Raw genomic sequence first — 9,223 nt, 5'->3', positions numbered from 1 at the left:
TTTATTATTGAAGTTTCATGTTAATTGAAATTGATGATTTTAGTTTGAAAAGCACAAGATACCTTTGTGTTCTTGTTTTTTTTAACTATATTTTTGGTTGTTATTCCAACCAAAAAATTGTTGGAGGAAAAAAAAAGAACGAAATCATTTTTATAGTCATTATAATTTACAGATGACATTGTTTATAGGTGTGGTGGCCTTTAAAGTGTGTTTTGAATTTAAAAATAATTTTTTATCAGAAATTCATCGAAGAGTTAAGGATAATGAGGTTTCATTTCGAGAAACAGATAATGACAGCCAATGATCAGCAGGTTAATGAAGAATATAGAGAGTCAGTCAGTGGTTGCAAACATAAAAACGATTTTATTAATATCAATTTCCAAATTTCAGTTCTGATGATCCTGATGTTATATATAAACGATTATTCTAATTGTTAACAGTACACATTTTTAGAGGAAAAGCGACAATTGTAGAAATAGTACATACAAAATTCGGAATATGTATTACTTATGTTTGGATCACTTTAATATTTGTACTATTTAAATTTTTCGTATCAATTTTTAAATTTAATAATTGAATATGAATCTATTTATACATTAAAAAACATTTATAAAATAAAAAAAAAATTTCCCATACCGGGAATCGAACCCGGGCCTTCTGGGTGAAAGCCAGATATCCTAGCCACTAGACCATATGGGATATGTAATTTGCTACCATTAAAACTCAAACATAAATTCATTTTATTTATAAAGAGATGAACATAAATAAATTTTGTCTTATTTTGAGTGTGCACAAATATATTTTTGATTATATTTTTCTTAATGAATGCTTTTTAATGAATATTTGATATTCTTTCATGTCTAAAATTATAAAAATAAAAACAAGTTTATCTGATATGAAATTATAATTGTTCAACATAAACTTATTATTTTTTGAGATCTCTTTAGTACGATTTGTCAAACTCTTCAAAATATACTTCCTTTTTATACCCACCATCAAAAAAGATTGACCCACATTTTTGTGCTGTTATTGTAAATACTAGACTTCATGTTAAATTTTTCTTAAGTTTCATCAAATCCGCCCAAAAATATATAACATTTCGCTATCTTTCCATTAGAAATTCCAAATATTGAAAAATTTTATCTTTGACCTTCACGATTTAAGGGTTAACGTTTTTCGATTTTAGGAAAACTTTCAGACTATATTTAAAATTACCTGAACTATAATATTCTGAACAGATTTCACTTAAAATTAATAACAGTAAGGCTCATTAGCCAAAATATGGCCAAAAAAATATTTTTTCCCGAAAATCGCAAAATTTATATGGCAGGTACGGAAAAACTATAGGAGGTATTGACATACTTTTTTCACATTTGTATTCCCTATTATGTTGTAAATAAATACTTTTTTCATGATCAAAAAATTCTGAAATTTGTTTAACAACATTTTTAAAAATTTGAAACTGCCGTTAAAAAAAAATATTTTATTTTGGTTATATGTACCTGCAAATAGCTTAGTTGTATCCTATGAAGATAAAAACTCATAAACAAGTAAATATGGATATTTTTTAAGTAAGAATAAACTTTTGTTTTAATATTTCTCAAAATATGTTAATTTTGTTATTACATTTCTTGTTCTATTGGCATGAGATACGTTAATGGCCTGGCAATTTTTTAATAACTTTAACATTTTTTAACCAATTTTTATCTTTTATGTCTTATTAGAATGACAATACACATTTCGATTCTTTTAAATTAAATTGAAAAAGTAATCATTTAATGGGAAAAATTTAAAAAAAAACTAAAAAAATGCATTTTTCGCCCTTGTAAATGCACCTCAAAAATAAATCGAAAGTCGGCACGGGTTACCCTTCTTAGAACAAGCTAAACATTTTTTTGGTGGTATTTTAGTTCATTACGAAAGTAAGCAGCGGGTACCGTTTCAACATTTCAAAAAATTTTATTCTAAGGGACACTCTAGTATACAAGATTCGGTATATCCTATTATAACACTCTTACTTGTTTGATATTCTTGGATCTAAAGATCTGGATGGCAAACCATGCTTGCTCATCCAATAGATAGCCTTTGAATTTCTTGTATTGAAAAAATATATCAGTCTGTGATCACCCAAAAGACTGGTTAATATCCTAACTCCAGGCAAACATCTTAAAACAAGGTCATGGTAACCGCCTTAAATGACGTTGTCAGTACTGTCAAGGAAACACTTGACAGGATTGAGGTCCTATTTTCTGGGTATAGATAGTCCCTTTAACTTTGCAAATATATTCTTAATAGTCAAGCCCTTATTTGATTTAAGGGTACAGAAAAGCAAGGTCATTAATTCTAGTTTGGGCATGTTTAAAGCAATCAAGGTTATGACAAGTTTCAACAGCAAGAACGGGTTATATCATTTTTTGTGGAGCCTTGTAATGAATAAAACACTTTTCAGACTCAGGAGAACTGTATCATTCTGGTATTTTCAGGGGAAGTCAAATTTTTTGGTGTAATCAAGACTCTAATAGAGTTAGGCATGATCGTTCATTTTAATGATTTGTAATTTTTGTTCACAAAAAATAATTTAAAAAGTTTGTTTTCCTGTTGTTCAATTTTATTAGGAAGTTTTGTCTTAACTATTGGGATTTTTAAAATTTTTAGCTTTTGAAACATTTGTACAATATAAATTTATCTTTCTGACAACAAATGGTTTCCGAGCCAAAAGAACTGCTCATCTTTTGATCGAAACAACTAATAGTAGGATCGGGCCAGGTCTGGACTATAAAGCGGGTGAGGCAAAACTTCCCAACCACTTCAGTCTAAATAGTTTTTAACAGGTATTGATTGCAACATGTGGCCGAGCGTTTTCATGATGGAATATTACCGACCGTATATTTTGGCGATTTTTCGGCCAATGCTCGCTTCAAACGAATCAGATGCGTTCGGTACAGGTTCCCGGTGATGTTCTGGTCAGATTTCAGCAGCTCATAATAGATAGGATACTTTTGGTCTCACCAAATAAGGAGCATTACCTTAGCGCCATGGATAATTCGGTGCAAAAATTAATTTGTTTTATAGCGTTCAAGTATTATTTCGTACATGCAAAATCGTCTTTCAAGGTTTCAATTCGTATGGTATCCAATTTCCCTGCTTTTGGATAAATACTGATGCTCGCAAACGTTTTGAAATTGCTGCTTGAGTAACTCCCAATGATATTCAAACTTGGTATTCAAACTTTTTTGGCTGGGCTGGGCGATCTTTATCTTCCGTGTCAAAATCTCCACAAACTTAATTGAACAAACCATCTCTCGCAATCTGACAAAAATTATAAATTTCTCAAAATTGCATATTTAATAACAAATCTTCAAGAATTTGTAATAAAAGAACGAAAATTGTAGAAGTTGTTAAGATCAATCACAATTGAAATTGTTAGTTTAAATCTTTATATCTTTATATATATAATTCTTCTGTACGTGTGTTAGTAACTGAACTCCTCCTTAACGGCTGGGCCGATTTCGATGAAATTTGTTGTGTGTGTTTGAGTGGGTCCCTGGATGGTTTAGACTAACAATTGACCTATATAAGTACAATGGGCATGGCACCTCTCATACAAAGTTAAAATTTATTATTGCATATCTGGAGTACTATTATAGTGGGAGTCTTCAAACATTGTGTGAGCTATGGCAGAACAACGTTTGCCGGGAGAGCTAGTATAAATGTAAATATTATATTATTAACTATTTATTACTTTAATCACTCTTATACATTTTCTATCAATAAAAAACTACATCGTTTACCTTCAAATATTTTTCCAAAATTCCCTTAAACAAAAAAACCCTTTTACAAACTCCAACTACATACATTGTTGGAATGAATTCGTGAACCCCGTAATTATGTCTACAGTTCAGAAAATAATTTCTTTTCAAAATTTAGCTCTTTTTCTGCTATACAATTATGTTTGTGGTGAAAATAATAAACAAAGACCTTCTTCTTCCATCATCTACTTGTTCTTTAGCCTGGAGAGCTTTGAAAAAACAAAGTAAAGGAGTGTGTACAAAAACACACAGAATAAATAGCCTTCGGGGCATATTTAGTATCAAACGTGTAGTTTAAGATGCAGAAAACGCAATATAACACAAAATAGTTGTTGGTGTAGCCAGAATTGGTGGTACTCAAAAGAACCTGTTAACTTGGCCCGGCTCCTTTCTTTGGTTAATATGGGTGTGTGATAGTAGTTGTGGAAGATTACATCAAGAAATTAAATTAATATTTACTTTATTCTTGACAACAACAACAACAACAACCACAACCAGCTACATCAATAAGTACCCTATAATCAAGTACGCTGGTGATGACAGCATAAAAAGCACCTAATTACACCCTGTTCATTTAAACTCATCATGTGCCACGGCCACACAGGATGAGGTTCACTTTTATTTGTTTTCTTTTTCTTCTTTTTTTTTGTGCACATTTGAACGTTTTTATGGGCCACTAAAAGTTTCATGTTGGAAATTACAGTCAGAATTTATAGAAGAAGATCTCTTTTTCTGCGTCCGTTTGAAGTTGTGGAAAAGTAAACAGAACGTATTATGCCATGATTTAAGCGCCATTTACAAATTGATATTTAACTACAAGAAAATTACGTATAAATAGTTATAAATTGTTTAAACGAATATTTATTATTTAAGTTTTGAACTGGCAAAATTAACAGAGATAAATTGTAATAAAATGGAGACTTTTAAATTAGTTTAATTTACAAATTAAACTGAAAATTGCGCTTAATAACTTTAATGATAAAATTTTCAAAATAAAAATAAACAAGTTAGAAAACTAAGTGTACTTTCAAATAAAGATTGAACAAAATTTTGGTGAAAGAAATTAATTATTACAATACACAGTGGGGTAGAATCAAAATTTTTTGGAAATAAATCTGGTATTCGGGATAAAATTTGACGTGGGCGTAGCCAAGGAGAATTCGAGTTTAAGATATTAAAATGGGTCATACAAATGATCCAGGGGCGGCGCTATGGGGCTCTAAGTTGGGTACCTTCGAGATGTAAAATTTTTAAACATGTACAATTTTTTTGTTTCCTATCCGATTTCAAATTAGATTCAAAAATATGCCACTTTAAAACTCCGTCCCTCAAAAATATTGCACTTTTTCACACTAAAAAATTTGTGTAAAGTTTCTTAATGTGACTGAGTCAGAACCAATGACTTGTGTTGAATTAAATATTAAGAAAGTTTATACATATTTTTTAGTATGAAAAAGTGTAATATTTTTGAAGGACGCAGTTTTAAAGTGGCATATTTTTGAATCTAATTGAGATATTGACTTGAATTTTTCTTGGTAATACCAAAAATTAACTTATCTAAACAAACCAATATAGCTCGGAATAAATGTGGATCAAATAGTTCCTAACAGGACAACACATGATTTTAGGACTCAATTCTGACAATTGCACGTGAAAGTAGCCCCAAAAATAAGAACTTCTGCATCATTAGTTTTGTCAAGTTGGCTGCCGTAATAATTTAATGACCATATGGTTAGGTATGTTCCGTACTTTTTTTCTATTATTCAATATCTACAACTTTGCTTCAGCCACAAAAGAGATATTCCGTACGGTATACGAGATATAACCGTGCTAAAATATAGAAAAAGTGATAAAAATAGACCTTGAGGAAAAAAATCGTATGGCCATTAAATTATTACGGCAGCCAACTTGACAAAAATAATGATGCAGAAGTTCCTTTTTTTGGGGCTACTTTCACGTGCAATTGTCAAAATTGAGTCCCAAAGCAATGAACTGAAAAATGTTGTACTGTGTAATATTTGCAATCCTATTAAAATTTTGATATAAATTTTAGTTTTAGAAACTCAATGAATATGAAATATGTAATAAAATCTTTATTTATTAACGAAACTCAATGATATTTTTAACGTTTTTTACGTTTGTCATTCTAAATAACTAGGTGTAAAAAAACTTGTCAAAACGTCAATGGCAATCCCTCAATTCCTAAAAATTGGAGCGAAAATTCCAAAAATGGTATTTTTTACAATTTTGCCTATAGGGTCCACATTTCCTTGGGGGCAGGGAAAATACATTGGAGATAAATAGGGAACATATCAAGGTTTCCAAGGCTGCTTTTTGTTTTCTGATCCCAGCTTTGGGATTTTAGAACATGTGGCCCAAAGTTGAATTTTTGATAAAAAATAGGTCAAATTCCAAAGGACGTAGGGGCGACATATTCGAAGAATATGTCATGTTTTTTATATCTCCGTAAAGATATATTTCAGATAAATATAAAATTGTTATATGTTCTTAAAAAAAGTTTTTTTTTTAATTTTTGGAGCAGTTAAAAATACGCTCTAAAATCAAATTTTACATAATTATTTAAGCCAAAACGTTATTTTAATAAAAAAAATCGATACAATTCCAAAATAACAAAATTTTCGTCTCGAAAAACTAAGAAAAACTTTGAAAATTGTTCAAGAATTGAAATGATTTTTTTTTTTATTTTCCACTTATTGAAATATGTTTTTGCATTTTCGTTAAATTACTGAAAAAGTACATTATCCAAAGAACTGTTGAATTTTTAAAAAAAAACCAATAAAACTTCTCTCAAAACGTTTCGTGCCTAATTCATGTATGCAGATGAGGATACCTTCATTCAAAACTGTTTATTAAATATTTATTCATATTTTTGTTAACAAATTAAAACAAAAGCCAATGAAAATAACAGTGTGTTTATTTAAATTATTATTCTAGAGTTTAATTAGGACTTCATTAAATTGACGTAGACACAAGCATGTCGTAGATTATTGGCAAAATAGAAATATTTATGTAAATTTTCAATTTTACCAGGAGGTCTGGTCTCTGGGTTGGTTAAGAGTTGTCTAAAATCACTTGATTAGACAAACCGACTCCATAATTTATATTTGTTTTTATTTTATCTTTAAAATCTGTTAGTCTTTATGGCAGCAACAAAAACGGGTACATGTAGGTATAACCAAAAATATAAAACAAGATTTTAATAAACATATTTTAAAAAAATTAAAAAATATATATTAAAAATTAGGAAAAATTATAACAACAAATCAAAGCGACATGTTAACAGTTTGTGTTTTTTTAGAAATTTTTAATTTTTTCCTCCATAAAAAAATGTCAAAACAAAAATCATTAAATGTTAAACCGAAAAAAAATTAAACAAATATTTAAACAGTGCTCATAAAAATACAGAAATTAATGACTGAACAATGAAATGCAAATTAAGGAAAATAAATTTTAATTTTTTCTTCTTTTTATTATTAAATATTTTTGGAAGATTTCACATGTGATTTGAGTGACTGACCTCGGTTAATAAAATGTAATAAATTTTAAGACAAAAAGAAATCGTTTTCTGTTTTTAATATATATTTTAGTTAATTATGTATGAAATTAACACATTTTTATGGATTTTAAAAAATCAATAACAATAATTAACAATTTAAACAGGGACAAAAGCAAATGTTTAAAAAATTAACAAAATAAAAACTAGGTAGGAAATGCAACAGAACGTTGATCGTGCTAATGATTGAACAAAGTGATCATATTTTTATAAGCTTCGCAATGAGTAAGGTAAGGGATATGCATATGTATATAAGTTTGTCATTCCGTGTACCATCTAGATCATTAAGATATCATAATTACTTTTTTATTGGTTTACATAAAACTAACTATTCATTGAATGAACCATTCATTTGTTTAATAATTTAAATGAAAATTCCGTTTTAGATTTTAGTTTTTCTAAAGAAAAATTTAAACATTATTTAAAAAATTTATTGTAATTATATTTTGTAAATCCAAAGACTTTTTATAAATAAAATGAAGAAAAAAAAATATGAAATTTCAAAATTTTTTATTTGCGAACACATAAAGTATATATATTCTGGATCGTTATAGATAGCGGTATCGATAAAGCCATTTACGTCTTTATGTTGCAATCAACTTTCCGCAGCCTCCGAATAATGTAATTTATTTGGATACATCAATATATTCGCTATAGTCCCGGGATATAAGAAAAAAACCACGACTTTTTTTACCTATTTTTAATTACTAAGTAAATAATATATAGATACTAGGGTATTCAATCGATTAACCGTTAATAGGTTAACCGATTAATTTTGGACGGTTAACTGTTCGAATAATTTGAAATTGCCGACTTTCAAATAACAAATAAACCGACTAATTTGTGTCGATTAACCGATTAACCGAAATTCTTTTTTTTGCACTTTAAATTTTTTTTTGTATGTATTTTTCTATTTCAATTCAAATACAAATTTCAAATTAAAATTAGATATTTTTTGAACATCCAATAAACATGTTTAGTGTGTATGTATAACAACTGACATATTTAATTTACATGTATTTGAAACTTTGTTTGTATTTACATGTATAGACGAAACTTTTTTTTTGAAATGAGTCTTTTATCATAACTGAACGAAACTATTAAATTAATCAATATCTAAAACAATCCAAAAAGGAATATTCTTGATTTCTCCAAAATGTACAATCAGTGAGAAAGTTTTTTCCAAAGTTTTATTAAATCTAAAGAAAAAAATCGTTTAAATTATATTCTTTTTATAAAAGATTATTTCAGAAGATCTCACTAAAACTATAAAAAACTCACACATCGCTCCTTTGCTGCAACAACGTCATAATTCAAAAAAAGTCGTTTCGAGAAAAACATCTTTGAATATTTTATGACATTTTACTATTTCTTAAATAAATTTTCAACAAGTCATGCGATTTCAGAAATTTAAATAGGAGATTTTAATATCTTTCTAACCTGTATTTAACCCAAATTTTTACTTATCAAATATACGAGAAAACATGAATTTTTACAATGTTTACTACAAAAAAACACCCTCACACAAAAAATAATTTGTTTTTTTGAAAACTGATAAAACTATATGAAAGATTATAGAACAGCGCATATTTTGTATTACTCAGTTCAATAAACACGGATTTTGAGTAATGATGTTGTTGCAGCAAATAGGCGATATGTTTAAAAAAATTATCTCAAATACCTTATTTGCAATTTTTTATGTTTTTGTATACAAAATTCGTTGTTGTATTTTCAATTTGAAGTGAAAAATATAAATTATTCGGTTTATCGAATAATTTTAAATTATCCGATTATTAACCGATTAAATCTAAACCTCGATTAATTATTTGAAACCCGATTA

This window comes from Calliphora vicina, chromosome 4 (assembly GCF_958450345.1).
Source record: "Calliphora vicina chromosome 4, idCalVici1.1, whole genome shotgun sequence".
In the NCBI taxonomy this organism is placed as follows: Eukaryota; Metazoa; Arthropoda; class Insecta; order Diptera; family Calliphoridae; genus Calliphora; species Calliphora vicina.
The sequence above is the reverse complement of the archived record's forward strand: the minus strand, read 5'-3'. Positions refer to the sequence as shown.